The sequence below is a fragment of the Bactrocera latifrons genome, unplaced genomic scaffold (assembly GCF_001853355.1).
Source record: "Bactrocera latifrons isolate USDA-ARS-PBARC rearing strain unplaced genomic scaffold, ASM185335v1 scaffold_4, whole genome shotgun sequence".
Lineage (NCBI taxonomy): Eukaryota > Metazoa > Arthropoda > Insecta > Diptera > Tephritidae > Bactrocera > Bactrocera latifrons.
The window spans coordinates 2,474,423-2,499,334 of record NW_017537045.1 but is presented as its reverse complement, the minus strand read 5'-3'; the positions used below and the strand labels follow the sequence as shown (position 1 = coordinate 2,499,334).

Genomic DNA, 24,912 nt, shown 5'->3' with positions numbered 1-24,912 from the left:
AAGTACTTAAACTTAAAAAAATAATAAAAAGAAAATCATAAAATATATGTAAAAAATTAAGGCTCTTATGCCTACGCTCTGTCTCTTATACACATCTAGATGTGTATAAGAGACAGGTATTAGAGTATCTTGTTAATTCTTTTAAATTAATTTTTTGGTTAATATTTTCGTTTTTAATCTTTCTATTTTATAATTTTTAAATACAGTATGCATTTTTAAATATTTTTTGTATGATTAAAAACGTTTTTTAATAATTATTACATCTTTTTAATTTTTTCCGTATATATCAAGCTTTTTTTTTTATATATTAGAGCATCTTATTAATTAATTTAAGCTTAAAATTTTAATGTTGTAATTTTTAAGATTAATATTTTAGTTTTTTCGGCTAACGAGCTAAAACACTCGTTCGACATTTGTTTGGACCGTGCAAAAAGCTGTAATGAAGCAGAAGGAGACTATTTTGAATGATATAAATTGATATTGCCGAAAAAACCATTTGTTCTGTTTTTTATTTTTTTTTAATTTTTTTTAAGGCCGGTTTACTTTGGAAAACACCTTATATATATATTTTTTTAAATATTATTTTGTTCATTATTATTTATTCATATTTCGTTTAATTGATTTTTTCTTGCTCTCTCTATGGGCTATGGGTAGATAGCATGCTGCTAACATTTAAAAGTCAAGTTCAAATGTCAGCTTGAAGTATAGATTTTAAATTACAAACGGATGCTGCAAGGCCGCATTTATCTTTAGTGCCCACACTCATGTGGCATTTATGACTAAAATTAATATTTGTTATGAAAATGCAGCTTATGGTTGGAATTAGAAATCTATTAAGTCAAAACGAATTCCCGAAAAAAAAAAAATTTAAACAAAAACTAGAGACACAAATATTGAAAACATTTAAATCTACGTAAATTTTTTAATTAATTATTGAGTGCTTAGAGTAGCAAAATTGCACTCTATATATTTAACTGATAATAAGTGAGTTACCATTATTTACAAAATGAATAAAAAGTATAATATAAAATAAAAAAATTATTAATGTGTTCTATATTTTACATTTCGCTTATAATCAAAATTTCTGAAAATTTTATTGAAATTTTTTTAAACTTTTAGTTTCAAAAACTTTAAAATTTTTCGAAAAAAAATTAAATAGAATTGGAAAAAAAAATTTTAATGAAGAAAAATTTAGAAAATGTTTTAATTAAAAAAATCATAAATAATAATTATAAAAAATTAAATAAAGTTCCTTAAAATTATTTATAAAAAATTGTTTTTTAATTATTGGTTTTTTTTCTTATTATTTAATGCATTTTGAGCAATACCAAAAGCTCCTCCTGGATCGGGAAGCACCTCTACGAGCCGTTCGATATCAAACGAGCTTTTAGGCAAGGCAACTCCGTCTCGTGCGACTTCTTCAAGCTGCTCTTGGAGAAAATAATTCGAGCTGCACTTTTACTCGCCAAAAATGTACTTTTTTTCATTTATTCTCTTAATTTCTCTCCAACTATTCAAAATTTATACACTGCCTTTTCGACACAATATTTACTTCCTATACCTACTAACCTAAAGCACTTCGCTAATGAAGAAATTGCTAAAAGCAACAATGAATTAAGTAATTCATAGCAGAAGCCAAACTTACGGCAGCACTGACGTCATTGCAGCCGTTCATGCTGGTGTGGCTTGTCATTCCCCAGCGATTTATATGAGTAAATTTATTTTATCTTATTTAATTTTTATTTCACTTCAATTCATCTCCACACAAAGTTTTATGCGCGTGTTATGAGGCTGGAGGAAGCAGAGAAATGTCATAGGAAATACGAGCGCAGGCAATGGTTGGTCGCCGCCGACGCAGCCGCCAAAATGTCAATCGGTTATTGTGTGGTAATTTTTCAGTGATTGTTGTACTTTATATGCAGTGGTTGTTGTGTTTTTCTCAGCATTCACTTGTGCGCGGATGTCTGATTGAGTTTTCAGGAAGCCTTTGGGTAAATAATAGCACGTAGCAATAAAAATTGAAACGAATGCATAACACATTGCTAGTAATAAATAAATAGTGGTGGTGGAGATAAAGATATTGGGTGAATTAGAAATGAAAATTGTGCATAAATAGAGAAAATATAAGCATTAAGTTTACTTTACAAACAGGTGGCAACGTTTCCTTCACTTTTCGAGTTTTAACGCTATGAGCCTTCTTTTTATATCCACATTATATTACTTCCTTTCTTTCAAAAATTATGCAGAATTAATTTGTTAAGGTGGCAGCACTCTACCTAAAATATTTTAAACTTTTATAAATCTCTCTCTCTCATATTGCAATAATATATTTAATATCAATTGAATTTTATTTAAAAAAACAAAATTTTCAAGCAGGTGGCAACTCTTATAAATATTTATTTATTTTAATTCTGACTGAATTAAATTTAATTAAAAATGGCAATCAGTTTGACTAACATTATCAATATTATGGAATCAAAATTTCTGTAAAAGGTGGCAGCACACCACTTAAGATATTTGAGGATTTTATAAATCGGCTTATAAACACATTGTCATAGAACATTTTTTCTATAAGACTGACTTCAAATTATTTTTTTATTAGTGACAACTCGTTTGACAAATATAATCATATCTTTTATAAAATGAATTATGAGAATTTTAATTTATTTAAAACCACAAAAGGTGGCAACTCGCCACAAAAAATGTTACCAACTATGGCGTTCATAAATCTCCGCCGTTTGATTCCATATTGTTACAATTTCTTTACCCTAATAAATGTATTAAATAATACCATATTTCAGAAAAAGTGGCAACCCGTTAAAAAAATATTTTCAGGTTTAAGCTTTTTTGCATCTCTTTAATTCTATACATGTATTTAATCCTTCATTTAACTATTTTATTAATTTTTAAAAAGATGGCAACACCAAAAAAGTATTAATGTTAGCTCTTATTATTTTATATACCGCCACGCAATTATTTATAAAAATTCACACAATTTTTTTAATTTTAATTTTTTATTTTATAAATTTTAAACTGGTGGCAACCTTGCTTTTTGTTTTCGCGCAAATGAGTATTAAATGAAGTAATTAAATAAAAATTAAAACTTGTCTGTATTCACTATATTGTGTGTGACGGAATTTCGTTGCGTAACACAATTACGTTGTGATGAAAAATAATAATTTAACTTGTAATTTTTGTCATGCTGCCATGCAATTATTTACGAAAATTTATTTTTATATAGAAAATTTTTTTAAATCTGTAACGGTACTTCAACTCAAAACTTCCTTTTTTTAGGTTAAAAACACTGACACCTTCAGCAACATATTACATAACAAAAACACACAAATATTACGCATATCATATCAAACTGCGCAATAGGTTTACTTTGCCGCCAGCAATTTACTATAATCCCCCAAAAATTTCGAAATTTGTGGGCGCGAGTTTCCCACCCCGAGTTGTCAAAGCAATTGTGTGGACAATAGACAGCGAATGCGTGAATTTTCGTGTTTACAAATTTTGCATAACCACGTGATTAAGCATTTAAAAACAAATTTCTTGACGCCAGACAAACTGTCGCGCCCATAGAAAGCCGCCTGGCTACGGTTTTGGCGATTTTCGGCTTGCGCAACACGCAAAATTCCTCAGCTCCCTCATTTATGAAGTTACAATTTCATATTGTTGTTGTAGTTTTTGCGCATTTGCCTTAATTACAGCGCGTGTTACGGCATGCTTTGTTAACTGTTTTGACTGAATTCTGGCGGAGAAGGCGACCGAAAGATAAAAACGCCACTTTAATTAAACAAATTTGAATGCAAATTGTCCACTTATTATATTACTTAAATGTGGCATATTGTGTTTGTTAATTATTTATTTGTGTTTCGCACATTCTGCTGGTTGTTTTTGTTATTTTTCGTCTCCGTTTTCATTTGTCATTTGTTATCTGCCAAAATATGGATGAAATTTGTGTTTGTTTGCAGGTCATAACTTCTGCAGAAGCCAGCAATTTGTTGACTTTCAGAGCGTATCCGACGCTAAATTTGTTATTGTTGATGCGTAAAGCAGCTGCGGCGCAGATACCGTCTGTAATATGTGTGCTTTAACAGTTAATTAAAGCCGGGGGTATGTATGTAAATGGTTATCTGGCGTGTCTTAAAGTAATTGCGTGTGAAAATTCTTCGCTCGATAAGTAAATTGCTCTTCGTTAAGCTGAAAATTTATATTTCGTTTATAAATATTTGCAACATTGTTGCCAAGGTGTACACCGGAGAACCACTTAAAAGATTTTTAATTGTTAAAACAAACAAAATCATTTCAACAAACTTACAAAATGTCGCTCAATTTCCAATCAGAAGATGTTAAATACCCATCATGTCTCAAAAATGATGTTTAAAGCGAGTTTAAGGAACAGTTTTTAGGTATATAATGTATGTATGTATGATAAACGTGGTTATCAGTAGTGGCAGACTTCGTAATTGTGGCCACTGCGATCATGGAGTCGCCAAACAGAACTCTGGCGGCTCCTACTATGTCAATTACTGGCGAGAGAGTTATGGGTAGAGAGAAACCGTTGGAAGAGGGGGACAGTGAGCTTCTTTACGTATGGGTCAAAGCTTGGGGGAAAGCTGGGATTGCTCTCTAACAACTCCAGCTTCAGAGTTCCTGACTATTTTAGTGTTTTCCAAGCCGAGGTTGTAGCCGTTAAGATAGCAATAGATTTACTGCTCCGAAAGAAGCCTCCTTCAGAGAAGTGACCATCCACTCAGACAGCCATGAACTCATTAACAGTGCGTTGAGGTTTGGTCAAGGAGCGACTAACCTGACTATCAAAAGCATCAAGAGTCTTTGTGATAAGACTGGTATGGGTGCCAGGCCGAAGCGGGATCGCAGGAAATTGTAAAGCGGATGATCTAACAAGCAAAGGCACCCTAGAACCACTACCAGTAGAAAGGTAGCGGTTTGGTGATCCCATATTCTCTTGTGTTCACCTACTAGATAGTTGAACTTCGCAGTAGCTTGGCCAGCGCTGGGTCACCAACGGTACAGACTCTGTCGCAAAATCCATTTGGCCCAAGAACGATCGTATGACCTTCAGTGAGACTAATCTCTCCCTAGTCATGGGGGTTTTGAACAGGCTATTGACCTATTGGAGTCCGTGAAGTCCATACAAATTACGAGGTGGAAACATCTCTACACTTTCTTCTTGACTCTTGGTATGTCAAGACTTAAACAGTTGGGAGCGCATATTTTCAGACATCGCACCGAACTGACGGAAATGGAAATTAAAAGTATGCGCAAATTTTTATTGGCCACTAAGCGTCTAGCTAATATATAAGTTTGAACACAGGAATTTTTCTTTTCTTTGGCTTTACAAAGAACTACGTATTCAGTCTACGTGCGATCTCTCCATATCAGTCATCTAACCTAACCCTAACCTATAAAAAAGTACTTAAACTTAAAAAAATAATAAAAAGAAATAATTCATAATAATTAAAATATAATAAATAATATAATAAAAAATATGAATACTTTGTAAGAAAAGAAAAAAATTTATAATAAAAAAATTTTAATACAAATTAATTAATTTTTTTATTTTTATTAAAACTAAAAGTATAATTAAATATCGAAAAATATTCCAAATTGCAATCTCCATATATTTTATATAGAGTCTTTGTGCATAAAAAATTTAATGCATGATTTTCAATACAAATCTCTTTATTGAAATTGATTTTTGAATTCAAAACCAATGTTGAAATAATTTTAAAATTTTATAAGCTAACAACTAAAAATATTGTACTAATGCCTAAATAAATTAAAAACTTTAATACTTTATTAATAAAATTGAAAAAATATATAATTGCTAATTTTTATATGCTAACGTTCGTTACCGCTAGTGTTAGAGCACTAGATGTTAGCAACATTACAAATGCACCGCATACTTTAAGGCTGCGAGTTATACTGTTATGTTGACGGCAATAAGTAAAATTTGTTGCATGCATTTAGGCGTTGGTAAATGAAGAACAACTATGCTTGTTTCATTAACATTAATTTTTTGTCGTTAAATGGAGCACACAGTTGTTTGTGGCGCCAATTAACAGCTAAAATCACATTTGAGTGCATACAATCGACTTTTTCATACATGTACACACCCTATACATATAACCATACATATACTATATACTGAAGAAGTTTCCATATATATTTTCACATAACCATATACTATACTTCTCCCTCCACTTTTTCTGTGTCAAGCAAAACGCCACAACTCAGCAGCAGCCATCTTGTCTGCCATATAGCCCACATATCTAGACTTAAAGACGCCGTTTTGCGTCTTATTTTGCCGCCAATTCGTATGCCAATTGTTTCTTTGTGAATTGGGGTGTAAAATTACAAAGCCAGCAGTAAGCGAAATAAAATAAAAGCCGCCCAAATGATGACAGATAAAGCAGAACAATCGAATGACAGCTTTGACGCAGCCAACTTCACTTCATTTGAAGTTAATTTCTTTGTGCAAGCGACCGAATGGATTGCATTTTTAAAGGCGAAAGGAAGCTGTAAATCTTTGTGCTTTAGAATATATATATATATATATAAATAATTATAGCTTCTGCCATATATATTCTTATACACTCAGCTAAAACATAATAATTAGGAAAGATGGTAGCAAAGTGAACCCACTAGGCGAAGTAATAAAGTTTAGCAAAAGATGGGAGGAACATTTCCTATAAAAGCCACAATAGGAAGCGTAGACGAAAAAAAAAGGACTCAATAATTCTCCAAAGTAAAGACCAAATACATCTGCAGCAGAATTACGGTTTATGAAGTCTCCACATAAAATAAAAACTACTGAAGAAGTTCATGCTGACAGAATGCGCAGAAGTAACTTCAATTTAAACTCGATATGCTATCGTCAGGCTATTTTGTTGTTATTGTAGCGGTTATCTAGACACCGCATGGGCTGTAAGGTTTGGTTTAGTTGCCATTGAAGTCGTATAACGGTAAGGCCAAGAAACGTTTCGACGGATCACATCATCTGCTACTACTATTTCTATAATGAACCCTATAGAAGATTACTGCACTGAAAGTACTATGTTTTGACTATATTATATTCGCGAAAAGAGAGAGAAAATATGCGGTCTTCACTATTCCAGTATAAACACTGTAAAGAAAGCTCGATGAAGTTAGCAGTTCTCAGAAGAAAAACGTCTTTGGAACATGTAAACTTTACTTTATGCTACTTTTTGGACTTAGAAGGTGTTTTTAACATCACTTTGAATGAAGCATACTCCAAAACTCGCAAAAATTTAGTATTATATAGTATTTATATTCCAAAAGAAGGATCATGGTCGCAATGTTGAGAAACCAATGCCCACTTATTACTAGATATCACTAGGTTATTTATTGATCAAAAACTGTATGAGACTACGTAACATATAGAAGGTCTCAAGTTGGCGGAACTCTGCTAAAAGTCAAAGAATATGGGTGATACCTTAGAGTTACCTTGAACAACCAAATTCCATGGGAAAAAATCCAAAGAAGATGATAATTTATAATTGCTGTATGATACCAGTTAAGGTTCCGATTATTGGTATCGATGGCAACTGAGTCGAAGTTGGTTGGATAATGCTTGCCAGTTCTATCGTAGCGATTAAAAAGTATTTTGATATTATGTAGCGAAGCTGCACGATTCAAAGTTGTAATACGAGGAAGGTACATGTAGCATCACTTCGGCTACTAAAGAGTAGTGTGGATTAACTTTGACCTAGGGCCTTTCCACCTTATGTTGTGCTTACTCTCTTACTATTCTCTACTACTACTGTACTGTACAGAACTAGCAAATCATTTTCTTATGAAATGCGCAAGATCTCGGACCTATTGCGTGATGGTATATTTTTAATATAGCAAGAAAAAAAACCAACTGAGTACAGCAAAACACCGAAGATTTGTCAATTAAAACCAACTGGATCGCAACTGTAGTAAAGCCGGTAGATACCCAATCAGTCGAACTGACTAATTACAGAAGCCTAGCCAAATATTTGGAGGACAAAAAATAAAAGAGTATTAAATTACTTTTAAAGAGGTTCGGTAGGTCCAAATGTAGCTCAGCACCGTGCATTCTAATTTGTAGCCCACAATCGTTTGCACACAATTTGTACCCATCGGTTCCTGTTTTTATTTAGCTCAGCTCAGCTCAATTTAGTGCTGACCTAGCGACTATGAACTTGCCCAGATATTGTGTTAACCTGAATAAACTAAATGCATCTTTTTGTTTTCAGACTGTAGTTTTCCATCAGTACGAAAACTTGAACAGCCACGACAACATTTAACATCTTTCTCCTTAAATTTCATATTTTTTTAATAAAAATATCCACAAGAAGCGTGAAAACAGCCCTTCTAGTCTGCTTCTAAAGCAAATATAAAAATTCGCACGCAATTTGCTCCACAAAAATTGTAGTAAGAGAAAAATCAATAGCGTCCCAGACGGCGAAGGGCTTCAATGATATATAAGGCAAGTAAATATAAATATACGAGACACGCGAGCTCATAAATCCAAGCATAAAATGGCGCTAGAAACAACCCATTCAAAGTTGCCGCCAACCTCATATTGAATACAAATAGGTACGGGAGGTAAGCAACATAACCAAGGGTTAATATTGCATTACGCTACACGTTGCTCATGTTTCCGAAAACCTTGTTTTGTGGAATTCAACAATTTTCGAAATGTTTGCGCGCTTTGCGTGCCAACGCGAGCAATTTTGTTTCGTTACATGCGTAAGTCTATATGAGAGCAGGAGGTGGAGAAGGCAGAAGACGCGTACAAATATGGTTAACTGGTCTCATATGACCGTTTGGGGTGCGCACGGAAATATTTTTACGGAGGCTAAGCCGAAAATTAAATATGGTATCTGCCGTAAATATGTTTGCCCTCCACTTTGGGGGTGGTTTCGCATATCATCCGCAGACCCAATACGCTCCAAAATTGTGAGTGAAGCAGTTTGCAGCAAAGCAAATAACTTTCGTCGGTTATTTAATACTTCTTAAAAATAAATGGTATTCCATATTTACTTTCGTGCAAATTAAAATGACCTGTCTACGCGGCAGTGATGGTTATTAAATTGGGGGAGCTTCCAAGTATAAGCCGCATTGTAATAAAACTCCGTACACAGCGTGTAAAATACCCAATGAAAGCTACGTCATGTTCTAGTTCTAATTGACTCTCGCTTGAAGAGTGATTTCACAAGGCAAATGCTTGAAATTCTGGAATTGTAAGGAAAAATTGATGCCATCAGTATAAATATCGCGCCACAAAGACCGATTCATAAATTTTCTAACCCTTTGTAGAAGAAAGAGTGGATTGAATAAAATCTTTAAAAAAATTTATGAACTTGACTAGACATGTTTTGACTTGCGGACACGGTCAAGTATGTGCTTTTGTCCATTAAACAGGACGTCTAGTCACTGGTAGGCATTTTAACTTGACACAGAACTTTTGAACTCTGCAGCCGAAATTTATTCTGACTTTTCTGTCTCTCACTTGACTTCAGCAAATGGGTAGGTAAGTTTTCAGGTCTAATAATCCGAACTTTTTTCTACCATTCATTGCTCTTATAAATCGCGGCCCTTATGTACATTGTATTATTTAACAAAAAACTGTTTATACCTTATCTGCCGAAGGACTTTTCAAGTTGGATAACTTCAGAAATCTTGAGATTTCGCTCTACTAAGCATCCTTTTCTTCGACATGCGAAGGTTAGCCATAAACAATAATTTATTGTTTGGGTCTAACTCGTTGTATGTTCTGAGATACGCTGGGGGTCAACCAAATCCTTATGTTAATTTAGGTTAGGTTAGATAGCTGATCCCTCAGCATGGCCGGAGATCACACTTAGGCTATTATGTAGAGTTCTTTGTGAGCCGAGGTGTTTTTGTGTTCATCTGAAAAGATCGGAACATGCGAGAAGAACGTGTTGAGAGGTTTTACGGTATGCGAGGAGCAAGTATTGACATGATTCTATCTCATATTCTTCCAAAAAGCTCATGCAGCTAGTAACCAGTAAGTATTCCATCTTATTGCTTGAATCCTGTTCGGACAATGCCCAGTTATAAATTCTACAATCATTGAATGTTGACCCTTACTGATAGCGAAGAGTTCCCTATACCAGAAGACATTGTGACTGCGTAGCTGCTGGTAATTAACCAATGCTTGACTGATTTGGCTTGAGGCTGGCAAGCTCTCTCTTAAAGCTTTCTGCGATACCGCTGTGGCCAGACAACCAGACCAATATAATTATAAAACAACACAAGCGACAGCTACAACTAACCGAATCCACAGTTAAGTTGATGTTTAATCTGACGACTTCATTCTAAAACAGTTAATACGAAACGTTCTCTAATTTAGTCATACTTTTGTGTGTCGCTGGATTATAATAGAGGCATATAGCACACATGATATGCATTTGTAGATAGATCAATATATCACACATAATTTCACAAAAAAATTCTTTAACCACTTATTTACAATACTAATTATTGAACATCTCAAAGGACTTACCTTATCATTTATAAAAGTTGTAGGAGAGTTAGACCTTGGCGAACTGAAAAGAAAAGGAAGTAGAGATGATTAATTACATTATAAAATATGTGACGAAATTATGCAAGGATCATTAATTCTAAGCAGCAACTAACTACAAATATATCTATATACAATATTCTTATGTAAATTGCCACGTTTTAGAAAGCGAAACGAACACACAACTGTCATAAATTAAAGTGTCTAGCTTAACAAATGGAGATAGTAGAGCAAGCTGTCGAACAATTTCATATTGATGCTTAGGTATATATAATATAACATTTTAGTGTATAACTTTATTGTTTCATTCACATGTAAGTTTTTTATAGAAAAAGGCCGAGTTCGTACATAGCGAGCAAAGAAGTAACGAATAGAAGACGAATATCCGTATTTTTCTCCAACAAATTTGACACAAGTTTACTTGTATCTGCTCGTTGGCGCCACTGGTCCATCAAATTGGGAATACTTACTACTAAAGTGCATATTATCCTAGACAAATAGCAATTTGTTACATCATAACTTTGTTGCCTGAGTATACTGACCCAATTCGGTAGAAATATTTGTGTTTTATGAGTTTTTGTAGGGAGCGAAAATAGATGAACGAGGGATGTTGGCTGAAATAAGAGATGCTAAAATAAGTGTACACATGTACAGTTGTATGTATGAATGCCCAATTCTAATTTTTCATAAGAAAAAACTTTTGCCAGCAAATCTCCCACCAGTCAAGTAATTTTCCTTTTCATATTTACTTTTTGTTTTTGCAATTTTTATTGCCTTTGCTAGTAATGTTTTGGAAATTGATGCCATGGAATGTGTTATAGCAGACAAACCAAAAATTCGAATCAAGCGAGTAGGCAGTATAATCAATTTTCATATATACGTACATGCAAAAAAGCTCGGAAATATTATGAACTTCATACAATCCAAACGGAGGGCTGACATCCTCCAAAGAGCTTCTGCTAATAGAGAAGTAGTAGTTACATTGCCGAAACATCGTTCCAATGACTTGTCTCCCATTTTTTACAATCACTTGGTAACAATGTATACATGCTCTAAAGCCTCGAGCCAAAAGTCACAGACCAGACTGTTTTTTGACGATTACATTCTCATGTTATGCATATGCCAGCTCAGTCTATATGTAGTGGTTAGTCTGCATTTCTACAAGTTTCCTTTATTTGCCTGTGGGGGGCACTTAAAACCTTTCTCAAACCGCTCAGGTAGCAACCTTCAGAAAATTTTTTTATTTTAAAGCTTCGACATCTAGAAATGTCCACGATAACAGCTACCAGAACTGCAATTTAATGCTGTCTGGACGCACTGTAAAGGCTGGCTTCGGTCTAAATGGAACCTATCTGAATCCACTCACTCAGGTAGTATTTTACAAAAAGATTTTTATTTCAAAGCTTCAAAATTTGTAGATAGTACTGAATATTGTTTGCTAACTGAACACCATAAATTGTCTGTAGTCAAGATTGACTCCGGTCTAATCGGTTTCGAAAATGTCAAACTAGTTTGGAACAGACCGATATAAGCAGGGATTGGCGCATAAATTAGACCACATACCCTCACGCTTTATCTAAAGAGGGCGCATGGAAACGCGAGCTACCAGCCGAACCCCCAATATCTACACGGCTAAATAAAAAATTACACATGAAGCTGGTGCCGATACTTAATACGCGGAGCTAGATCTCAGACGATCTATCGAATTGTCAGGTCGACGTCCAGGAGGAAGTCTTAACGATAAGGAAGGCTGCAATAACAAAGGAAACGGCATAGAGAACATCCAACATATGTACATATATGTACGTTCAGAGCCAAGTGAAAATTAGAGCACTAATCTCACATCGCTTCGCGGCAGCAGATATGGCGCTGTCGAAAAGCGGCTGCATATAACTTTGCTTCCCGGCCACCCGGAAGGGAATAGCTGATAAGATTGTCACAAGTGCAATGAGCTTGGCTATTAAACCAGTAAAGGAAATACGCAAGCCACTAAACGATACGCAATGAAGTTTCCGAAAGGGTTCACAAACGGATCACGGTAAGTTGGAATGTCTTATGGACACGCAGAATCGCCAGGATCACGTGCAAGGGAACGGAACGAAAACATGCATGTCTTTTACTCACACGACCTCAAATTACTAAAGGATGGTTGTTAACCAAGGCAATGTTGCAACTTAAGGACATCATATACAATCCTTATGGACGTTAATAACGACGACACATTCAGAAAGTGCAGGAAGTAGGTATGAGAGAGACCTGCTCTGCTCATGTTCGGTCTTATCTAGAAGTAGGCTTAGATATCTAGAAGCATGACAGTTCCAAGGACTGGCTGAAGTATCGGAATTAGATATCAGCTAAGAAAAGCGTTGACTTCTTGTACGACCTAAACTTTAGCTCGTATGAAACCTGTTATGACATTATAAAGGATCTGTAGTTCTATATATGGCATCATAGCCAGCCTGTATAATGAATGATGGATCCAAATACATAAGTGAAGTGAATAACTTTTTATTTCTTTGAAAGTAAACTTTTCGAATAGAGACTAGAGGTCTAATACGAGTAAATAAATAACGAGTATGAACCGACTTATGTGCATATGTATGTATTGTTAATACGTCGCTATTTGTAATGAGTTACTTTGTGAGCATAGACTTCATAACGCTGAACAGCAAAATGTGTGCTCTGTGGAGCCAAGTGCTGGTATGAAGTTACTTAACTAATATCACACAAGCTTATTCAATGGAGCTCATAATATAATTAACTAATGAGCAGGAAACTCTACAGTAGGTCATAAAAGTTTGCAACTATGACTTCATGCCTACGTGGGCGTGTCCGGGCAGCAGCAAATATGCTTCATTAATTTTCGGGGACATAAAAGAATTTGTGCTTGTTCAATGAATACCGTAATAAAGTCGTAAAAAAGGGTGCGTATAACCAAATCTTTATGGTAATAAGAAGAAATAATAATGAAAAGAAAAAAGAATATTAAAAAGTTGTAAAAATAATTTGCATATAAGCGCAATGGGCGCTCAGGCTTGCTATAATGCGTTTTGACTTAGAAAATTTAATAGTTTTTAATACCGAAACTATTATATATGCGAATGTATGTAAGATTTACTGTCATTATGCCTTCAAGTGCACTTTTTATCATATTTGTTTACGCAAGTGTCTGGTGCTCACAAGCTGAGCGCCGGCAATTAAGTCACTCATTTAGCTGCACTTCAAAATCTCAAGCAGTTCGTTGGCTCGCTGTAAGACTAGGCGAGGTTGATAAATACTAAAGAAATATTAGTATATACATACATATGTAAATACTCGTATACACAACTATATTCTATATATACTAAACTGATCCCTGCACGCACATGCTAGCCTCACAACCCTTTCCGGTGCGTGATACTTCCTACTGTTAATCTCAGTATATTTTCCCCACACTGCTATAATTTTTTCTCTCCTACCATACTCCACTTAACCACTTGCACTTAAGCATTCCATTCATCGATTTCTTTTACTACTCATTCTGCATTTAAGCATTTCTTCTTGTTTGGGTTTCGTTAGTTTTGAAGCTTGCTCGTAAAATCACAGATAATCTGTCTCGATAAATTGTTAATTGAGTGTGTAATTGAGTTGCGCAGGAAATTGCTCTGCAATGAATTTTCTTAGCAATTAGGGTTGATTAGAAGTGGTGCATGTAATAGTGAATGCTTGGAAAATACGACCGAAATGCTGATTTTGGGTCAACGAGTACATTACAGCAAGTACTACAGTAATGAAAGTGAGTGGAGTGTGGAGAATAGACTGAGCTTGCTGTTAGATTCCGGAAAAACATTCTTAAGTGAAAGTTAGGAAGTAATTTTTATGATACGCTTAAAAAATTTCGATTCCAAATACAAAAAAAAAAAAAAAAAAAAAAAAAAAAAANAAAAAAAAAAAAAAAAAAAAAAAAAAAAAAAAAAAAAAAAAAAAAAAAAAAAAAAAAAAAAAAAAAAAAAAAAAAAAAACATATTTCTATATCTTACAGGTATTTTTGAACACAAGGAACACATTACTTTCGGCAAAAGAATGTCAAAACGCGCGCTCTACCAACGACTCTCCGTGAATTTTTTATCGTTTGACGGATCATGAGGGAAAAGCCAATATGCCTTAAATATGTGTATACATATATCCGGTAAAATATTCTTAAGTGAAAGTAATTAAGTAATATTTATGATACGCTTAAAAAGTTTCGATTTAAAATTAAAAAAAAAAGAATGATATTAATTTTTAAATCTTTCTGATTAAGAAATGGCCGGTCGACGGATCATATGATCATAAGAGAAAAGTCAATACAGTTTTGATTAATTCAATTCCAAATTTGTTGCCGCCAACGCTGCTAAAGCTCGAAAAGGCACTATGATTTAATCAGCCTTTGCCAGCGCATGAAGCACTTACATAAGTGGTGAAATACCACTGGCTCTTCTACCAAGGGATCGTATTACCAAAAGTGTAAACTTCATTAAGAAGGTGTAACGATTCCGCTCTCGAGCTACTGCTTGGGGATAATAAAACTCTTGCGGTGTTTTTATTGATTTTTTGTTTAATTTTTTTTTTCCAATTTTCAATTGTTCATAAAATTTTTTTCGATGACTCATGCCGGTCTCTTTCGACCAATTCAGCGATTTTATTTTTATCGTTTCGACGATGGGGCCTCCCGGAGCGTGGATCTTCGACCACCTCTACACCAGAACAAAAACGTTGAAACCATCGTTGTGCGGTGGTAATGGTAACTGTATCGGTCCATAAAATGCACAAATTTTATTGGCGGCTTGAGATGCATTTTTGCCTTTATCGTAGTAGTACTGTAAAATATGCCGTATTATCTCTTTATTTTGCTCCATGTTTGCGACGCTATAACTCACGAACGACTTAAAAGAAAGAACGTGTTGGCACGTGAAATGAGCTTTCCAAAAAGGTATAGCATGACCCGATGCGACGAATAAAACTAGAACTACGCGCTCTCAGCTCCAACTAGCGATAATATCGCAAGACTTTTTTGACAACCAATACAACCAAATGCTACGCTGACGGTTCGAAAACGTCATAGGGAATTGGTACAGGAGTCGCAGATTCATGCACCAAACTCTACATGCCTTTTGGTAGTTTTCCGAGCATATTCCAAGCAGAGGTCTTTGCGATAAGTCGGTGTTTAGAGATAAAACTCCAAAGCAACTATCACAATGAACGTATAGTTACAAGTACTCAGCGACAATCAAGCAAAACTAAAAGCAATTTCTACATACAAGTTCAAAACGCTATTGGTCCACGAGTGTACAGAACGGCTGAACCGTCTATCAGATTGTAACCAAGTGCACCTTTTCCGGGTGCCTGGTCAAAAAGGTATAGCCGAGAATGAACTAGCTGCACATCGCCCACTCCGCAGCATCCATCCAAATGGTAGAACCCGAAACTTTCATAGCGGTTGGTCCCCATACCATAAAGACGTTGCTCCGCAAGTACCAAGAGTGGATAGAGAGGGGTATTGGGAATAACACCAAGGCATGCGCCATGTCAAATTGCCAATGGGTGGTTACAACCTTAAAAGATATAAATATGTAATCGATCTCCCAAGGGATAAACACAGGCTTACTTACTTTTCGTCTTCTATACTGGCTGCTGACAGCTCAAGAGGCACGTACTTATATAACATGGGTATAGCTATTTTTGCAATTTGTAGGTTCTGCGACTTCATAATACCTACTAATTGACTGCACACCAGCAATCCTCATTTATTTATCTAATCTAATCAATCTTTGCTAATTTTAAAGAAACTCGGTGATTCTACAATCCTACCCGTCGGAAAATTGTATCGAATCGTCAGCGATATTGTTGTTGGTATCGAAAGAAAACTTAGATTTACTTAAAGTTAACCGCTCACCAAGTTTATAGAAGAGTTCTCTTACTCAACTAAAACTTTAACTGAACTGAGATCTGACAGACTTTCGAAGCCACCGTTCGTTAATTCGAATCGTTAACAAAATATGAGTAGAAGAATAATTCCAGCTTTCCTATTCTCTATGGTTCCAACTGAACTTAAAAATACTAGTAGACTCAAACTAGCTTCGCAAAATTGTATTTTGTTGACTTTGTCCTTGCTGTTGCTGAGCTCGTGTTGAAAATTAATCATTAGAATGAAGTAAGAAGACATCTACTTACTTCCACCAAATCATTCATTAACCATCTAAGTGTCAAAATAAATCAGCGCCGACTACACAGTTTTCAATTAATTCGAAGTACAGCGACCAAGCCAAATCGATATGAAGACGACTGTCATCCGCAACGCGCGTTGTAAACCAATCTACTGTATTTGTAAGCAAATACAAAGTGATTCTGTAAATTGTTGTTGCTGCCACAAAAAGTGTTGCATATTCATGTCAACCACAGACGATGCCGTCACAAGCTGTCACTGCTAAAGTGCGAGGGCATCAATGCTGGAGTCGCTTTCAAATGCTTGTCACAGAGTGTAAGTCGCAATACCTAGACAGACAACTCTCAGTTCTTTCTGCTTTCCTTTGCATCGGGCCTTTTCTATGGTTTCTTGTTGTTGTCGCGCGAATTGCTTGCCTTCAATGTGTTTTCCGGTAGATCGGAAATGGTATTGAAATAAACGCACTTTCGTGTGAGAACATTGGCTAGCAGGGTAGTGACGTTGGGGCATGAGAGTGATTGCCGATATGTAAAGGAAATACTGGAATGAGCACGTAGCGTGGGCATACGACACTTGAGTGTGGCAATCTGGGTTGCACATTTGTAGTGGAATTCTTCAGACATGTAAATATGAGTGGGGAGGTCAAAGAAGTATATAAAGACTTGGCAAAGGCTGTTATTCGGAATTTGGGTTGCTTCTTTTGGGAGTAAAGACCTTTTCCCGAAAATTTCCTTAAAAAATAAAAATATCATCGATCAAATAGTTCGGAATGGCGCTTCCTTCTTATCTCTCTCTAATACAGTTTCTGAGATAAATAACCTCAAGCATTTCGTCTAACAAATCAGAGGTATATATTCTCTCCCAGACATAACCTAAATGAATTTGATAACTATTTCTAGGAAATAATGAAATTATTTAGAGTAAAAGCCAGACATAATCTCTACAAAAGCAAATATAACTATGATAATCGTTTTTAACGGATCTTGAGTTTATTTTAAGAAAACTTTGATTTCTATTTTTTTTTTTTTTAGATTTTGATTTGAATCACGGGATCAGACGAACACAATCTTTACATAAACTCAACATCCCATATCAGTATGGAAGACTATGGTAACTATTTCAAGACATGAATCCTGTAAAAATTTTCAAACAAATCTGGTAGCTATCCCTAGAACACTATAAGATAATTTAAGGAGCATCAGTATAAAGTGTATTTTTGCTTCGAAGCAATGAGATCATTTAAGAAAGCTTTGGAACTATTTATGGGAGGTTATGAGTCGAAAGTATTCAACTTAACCTAAAATAAAGATGCTAATTATTTCAAAGACGATATTTTTTTTAGGATAGGATATAAAAACGTTTTGCTAGGGGTTTTCTCAAAGTAAAGATACAGAAGAATAGACGTGATTCGGGAACTAGATCAAAGACTGAAATACTATAGATGATCGTTAGCGATTATTGGTATATTATTGTTCAGAAAAAAAAAGGTGGTAGAGAATCAAGTTCAAGATTAAAAGGGATTCAGTAAACAAACAAAAAAAAAAAAAAAAAAAAAAAAAAAAAAAAAAAAATAAAAAAAAAAAAAAAAAAAAAAAAAAAAAAAAATTAATCAGAAATTAAAGAAGCTGGTTTTCCAATAAAATATTCTCAAGAAGAGAGTACAAAATTTAAAGATGTTCCCATACTTCTATGTTTATTTTAATATATTTTTAAGATTTACCCGGAATCAGTAATTCATTTTGGAGCATTACCTTTCGAGCACCCCTCTTTGGAAGACTGAAAATTAAAAGTTTTAATTTAAAACTGAAAAGACATTACGCGCACTTTCTTTCCTCGAAAGCCTAATTTGTGTATATTTTTGTTGCTTTTCAGCGCAGTCATGGTCATTAAATTATTGCAGCCATATTACAAATCTACATACATATGTATGTACATATCGAAGACGCGATCTGGTTGAGTGGAGCAGGGCGGCTAAATATAGCAACAGAAAAACAGATGCCATGAAAGCGGGAGTTATGTGAATGCATTATAGAGGATATCGCGTGGTACGTATATATGTATGCAAGCATGAATAAAGATAATTAAGAGGAAATGCAGTCGCATATATGAAAATATGTTTCCAATAGGTATTTGACTGAGTTCAGTTACAAAGTATAGGGTGTTGTTTAAGGATACACAGAACACTTTTGAAACATCGCATCATTGTTTTTCAATATAAAATCAACATTTTTTGGCCGAAACTAGCGAGAATGATTAATCGTGGATAGTCTTAACATAGTAAGAAGGAAATGAAAACATTTTGTTTCTGAATATTTAGAAAAAAAAAACTATAATTAACATCCTATAACCTAATATTCCTATAATTAGCAATTGCTCCCTGAGAAGCGGTCAGTATATACACGAACTAGTCTACCAGTTTTTGACGATTGTCGTCGACGACGTCGATTTGAAATTTTACACACGTTCTCTTTTCTTCAAAGAACCCAAGTAATTTTATATATACTAACTATATATAACTCATTGCCACGCCTATTGTCTAATATTAACCGCGGCTCACATTAAGTCCTCCCAAATAATCTCGAGTGAGTATGTCTCTGGCATATTTATTTACTGATTTATCGCAATTTTAGTCGTTTCTAACAATACCGATATATCGGGAGTGGACGGTGCTATCTTCTGATTAGATAAGTTATTACAGTGTTTTATTTTTTGTTGTTATTGTAGCGGTATAAAGCATTTCTGAACTAATTGCGAGGCATGGTGCCGATGCCGAGTTGACAGGCATTGGCTCGTGCATTTTTATACCCTGAACAGGGTATATTAAGATTGTCACGAAGTTTGTAACACCCAGAAGGAAGCGTCGGCGTCCCTATATATAATATCATATTTTTTTACATTAGAGTGCGTAAATAAAATGTTTTTTTTCATTTGGTATTCCGAAAAATTGGTTGATAGACACCTCTAAAAATACTCGCCTCTTATGAGTTCTTAATCGTGACGGGAAAGCTTCCACCTCCTTCCTACCATGCGAACGGGACGCATTAGTCCCTCAATTTTTAGAATATCGTTTTGAAATTTTGTATACGTCATTTTCTCTTCAAGAGGCTGCTCAATTGTCGGAACTGCCGATATCGGACCATTATAACATGTAGCTACCATACAAACTGAACGATCGCAACCAAGTTCTTATGTGGAAAACTTTCACATTTGACAAGATATATTCACGAAATTTGGTTTAGATTATTTTCTAAGGCAACAATATAATCTCCGAAGAAATTGTTCAGATCGGCTCACTATAGCATATAGCTGATATACAAACGGAACGATCGGAATCAAATGCTTGCATAGGGGACTTCCTCATTTGACAAGATATATTCACGAAATTTGGCATAGATTATTTTCTAAGCCAACAATGTAATCTCCGAAGGAATTGTTCAGATCGGCTCACTATTGCATATAGCTGCCATACAAACTGAACACATATGTAGTTACTAACATAAATGCATCTATGAAGCGTACTTAGCTTCGGTGCAACCGAAGTTAGCATTTTTTCTTGTTTTGTACTACGGAACCCGCATACCAAGTTTCATTAAGATATTTCAATTTTTACTTAAGTTTCAACTTGCACGGACGGACGGATTATAACTTGTTTCATCATCCTAATCATTATAAGCCTATAGCTATCTCGATTATTTTTAGGTGATACATACAACCTTTAGGTGAACAAAACTAGTATACTCTATAGCAACATGTTGCCAAATTGTATCAATACGTTAGAAAACTGTAGCAACATGTTGCAAAACACAAAAGTATCAATTTAACAGCTGCTATTAGAGTGAACTGCAGAAAAAACGCGGTATGAATTTAAAAAATCCCAACACATTAAAATTTTTTTTTGGAAAAATTTCAAAAAAAAAAATTGGATAAATTTAAAAACAAATTTTAATGTGTTGTGAACTTTTAAATTCATACCGAAATTTTTCTGCAATTTACTCGAATATCTGCTATTGTAATTCAATTAAAAAATATATGAGCAACAATAATACAGTTTTAAAACACATTCTACATTTAATTAAATTACAATAGCTTAATTGCATACACATACATATATAGCACATACTTGCACTTACATATATGCATGTTAAAATTACCACAAATGAGCAGCTGTTAAATTGATACATTGAAGCGCAGCGGCGAACCACAAAATTTATTTTTCCGCAAATTACCAGAACAACTCAATTTCTTAGGCGTTCGACGCAAACGATAATTATTATTAGCGGCAAATGCATTTTTTTCCATGCCACCCACCCCCGCTGGTTAATAGTATGCTTATGAGGATTTATATAGCTATATATGTATATGTGGTTATGTATATCTATACACAGGGAGTAATGTATGTACATATGTATTATACTGTGTATGTTTGTAGCAACACAGTTCTTTGGCAGCGGGGTCTTTATTGCTGCTGCCATCAACGAAAAAACACCCACTCGTTGCCAACATCCTTTACAAATGCACATGCATGTAGGCATACATACATTTACATGTTTCATAAATACATAAGTATACATCGACGCTAGAGCAAGCACCCCTTTAGCCGTTTGCTAGCAGCTAAACTTCATCATTTATCATCATCATCACAGCAGCGTGCTTAGCAACGAAACGAGGGAGCACATGCACCCCGTATTGCTATAACGCACACATACCCATATATATTTATGTGTGGCTGTATGTGAAATAGCAATGACCTTTCTCTATAAAATGCATATTTATGCAGTTCTCAAATACCTACCTATAGACCTGTAGCGAAATGAAAAGCTTGAAAATATGAATATTTACATATTTATGTGCGAAATATAGAGCTTAGTTACCAGATGTTTGTAAATATATAAAAATATGGATTTGTATGTAAGTATATGTAAGCATAAAAGGACTAAACCTCTACAAGCTGCTTTCTGCGCTCAAGTGCTACTATACAGGCGAAAATGTACACATACAGGGTTTGCCAATAAGAGTGATATGATTTCTTTTCAAAAGCAAAACAACTACTAGTTAAGGGAGTTCAAATTTTTTTTTTATATAACGTGGAGTACAAACGATACAATTAAGCTCTGAATATAACATCATTCAAATGGACTCCACGACTTATTTTGCAAAAACAAACTCGATGAACTCACTTTCCGATTACTTTTTCCACTAAATCAAGTCGTATGTTATGTGTGGCACGTTCAATATTGACTGCTAAAGCTTGAAGAGAGACTGGTTTATTTCTAAAGACGAATTGCTTCAAATAACGCCACAAGAAATGGTCTAATGGTGTTAAATCCCTCATTCTTGAACTGTCACAATCATTTGAAATAATCGAATCTCCTAACTTTCCTCGAAATCATTCGGTTGTTGCACGAGCTGTGTGGCACGTAGCCTCGCCTTGTTAGAAATAGCTGCTGCAAGTTTAACTTCTTCCAATTGCGGCCATAAGAAATTTTTTATCAGCGATCTATAGCATGCCGCTCTTCATTGACAGTAATGGTATCACCAGCTGCATTTCGAAACAAGTACGGACCGATGTTACCACAAGACCAAAAGCCAAACCAAACTGTCGATTTTTATAAATGTAATGATTGTTCATGAATAATTTGTAGATTTTCTTCGCAACAGAATCGACAATTGTGTTTATTTACCGCACTACTCAGATGAAAATGAGCCTCATCGGAGAAGATAATGTTCTTAAAAAAATCGTTATTGTCTTCAATTTTTTTCAATGCCAAATCAGAAAAATTAACGACTTTTACCAATGGCTTCAGTTCTAGAATGAGAAAAATTGTATACGAATGCAAGCCCAAATCCTTGGTCACAATCCGGCAAATTGTGGTTTAACCAGTTCCAAGTTTTGAGAACGGTTTGGAATGGACAAATTGTGGTCTTCAGCAAAACTTGTCTGAACGGCAGCAGTATTTTCGTTACTTCCAGCACTTCTGTGTCTTATTGGCACTTGAACATTAAGTGAGGGAAATGTGCGCTCGAAATTTTCAAAAATTCACACCTTGTAGCAAAACATCACGCGTGTCATTCGCCAGCTACCGGTCGAAATGCTCGAATAAGTCATTGAAAGTCAGCCTCAAAGGATGGCCCATCTGAGATGTAGCCGCGGACAACATTTCAAAGATATAATCTTCAAAAAATAAATGCCAAAAAGTTCTCTCTCGAATAATAATAAACATTCCCCATTAAATTTGAAATTCCGTGTTTTTCTTTAAAGAAGTAGGGTATCACAAAATGGATCACCCTTTATATTTATATATCGTCAGCTGAAATGCAAAAAAAATGTATCATCAAAAACTTTGAAATTTAATGTCTTATTGACTAGGCTTCATTACTTCAAATTACATACATAATGTTACATACGTTCAACATTTTCAGGTTCTGCGCTCAGTTATAAGCCAGTATTAACCAAAATTACAATTTTTTTTCACTCCTGTTCTATTTTATTTCGTGTTTCATTCATGCCACTGTAAATTTCCGAAAATGTAGTTACGCTATTTTGCATTTCAGGTGACGATATATACTATAAAGCACAAATCCTTGCCCCACAAGTTCTACCTTGCGACTCCACCAAGTGTTTTCTTTTTCCGGTATTTCTCAAATGCCTGTTCCCCTCGCTACATTTTTATTATTTTCACATTTTACTCTTCTTCTTTTTTTACTATTCATAAATTTCCAGCAGCCTGCTCGTTGCGCATAAATTTCTTTCGGTGACGTGCAATTAATTTGAAAACATTCCAACTTCGCACCAAACATTTTACAATACACACATACATATATATATATAGAATTTCCCATACTACCCTCTCTCTAAAGCTTCCTTAATCACATGCTCACTTAATACTACGCATATTCTATACTCACTTGTACAAATATTCATTTTTCCTAACGGTTTACGGCTCTCTAATGCAATTAAAATTACAAAACATTTCTAATCAAGCCAAATGGTGTCAACCCCCAGCTTGGGCATTATAGAATTGTATACAAAAGGATGTATTCCCTTAAAAATTATTAAAAATATTTACATAGACACTAATCTAAAATTTTTTGTTACTACGAGATTAGGGTGAACAAATTTACAGGCGGTTATGAATGTCGCTTTTGGGAGTTGAAATCATACGGATTTAAGATTAAAAAAAAAACGACAATTTTGTTTGAAAAACGCAAAATGAATGGAACTCCAGCATTAAAGTCATGATAACTAAAATAAAATATACAGAAGCACACAGAAATGCACTATATGATAGGCTGGATCACAGAGAGTGAGACTAAGTGATATGGGTGTGTAGTCTGCAGTTTATTTCCCTTTAATTGTAAGAAGAAGGTTTCCTTTTCGCTAAATATGTGAATTTTAATCGGTGAAACCTATGCAGCTTCAGAACTATAAGATTCCTAAGGTACGAATATATTATAGGCATATTTCATATCTTAGGAATTCATATAAATTTTTTGCATTAATGGATTGTTCTGTTGATCAGTTCTGATACCGAGCTAAAACTCGTTTTCTTGGAGATAGGATTTGTTTTTGAGGATACAAGGGGAACCCGAAAACGAAAACACTGCAAGGAATTCACTTTTGAATTGATTTAGTTTTTCCTAATATTTCAGAATCGAACTTCTTTCTAATAGTCTAAAAAAAAGTCCTTATAATCTTCTAAGGAGATCTAAACTTCCCATTTCTACTTGAACTGTAATCCAAACATACTTATAATCTTCTAAAGGGATCGAACTCTAACAGCTTAACTTAAACTCAAACCAAGCTATTCATTAGTCAGCAAAGTTGGACACCAATGAAAGCACTCATTACTCTAAACCTGAGACTTTGTTTATTATTTTCAGAAAAACTCAAACTTCATTAATTTTTAAAATTATTTTCAAAATTTAATTTTAAAACATTTTTGTTTTTCATAATGGACGTAAACGAAAGTTGTGTAGATCTTTAAGAGAACTTGAACAGTGCCTATTTGGATAACCCGAGTAGTAAAGTATTGTTGTTAGACGGTCCTTTGTAATAACAACTGTTCTTAAAGAACAGAATTAAGAATGAATATTTCGTGTAAGAATTGTTATTATCATCTTTGATCGATAAATATTTAAAGATTGTGTCCTGGTTAAAGAA

General features: G+C 34.6%; 2 protein-coding genes across 5 annotated transcripts in view; both read right to left on the bottom strand.

Annotated features, from left to right (window-relative positions):
- Window positions 1–24,912, bottom strand: part of LOC108972454 (guanylate kinase-like) — a 137,591-nt gene that overhangs the window by 76,668 nt on the left and 36,011 nt on the right. For all 4 annotated transcript variants that reach the window (XM_018939037.1, XM_018939038.1, XM_018939039.1 and 1 more), the window contains exon 3: window positions 10,550–10,592. The gene's annotated coding sequence lies outside the window, so the exon portion shown is untranslated. The remainder of the gene's footprint in view (window positions 1–10,549; window positions 10,593–24,912) is intronic.
- LOC108972451 (disheveled-associated activator of morphogenesis 1) overlaps window positions 1–24,912 on the bottom strand; it is a 199,646-nt gene that overhangs the window by 140,707 nt on the left and 34,027 nt on the right. The window contains exon 2 of the mRNA XM_018939036.1: window positions 10,550–10,592. The gene's annotated coding sequence lies outside the window, so the exon portion shown is untranslated. The remainder of the gene's footprint in view (window positions 1–10,549; window positions 10,593–24,912) is intronic.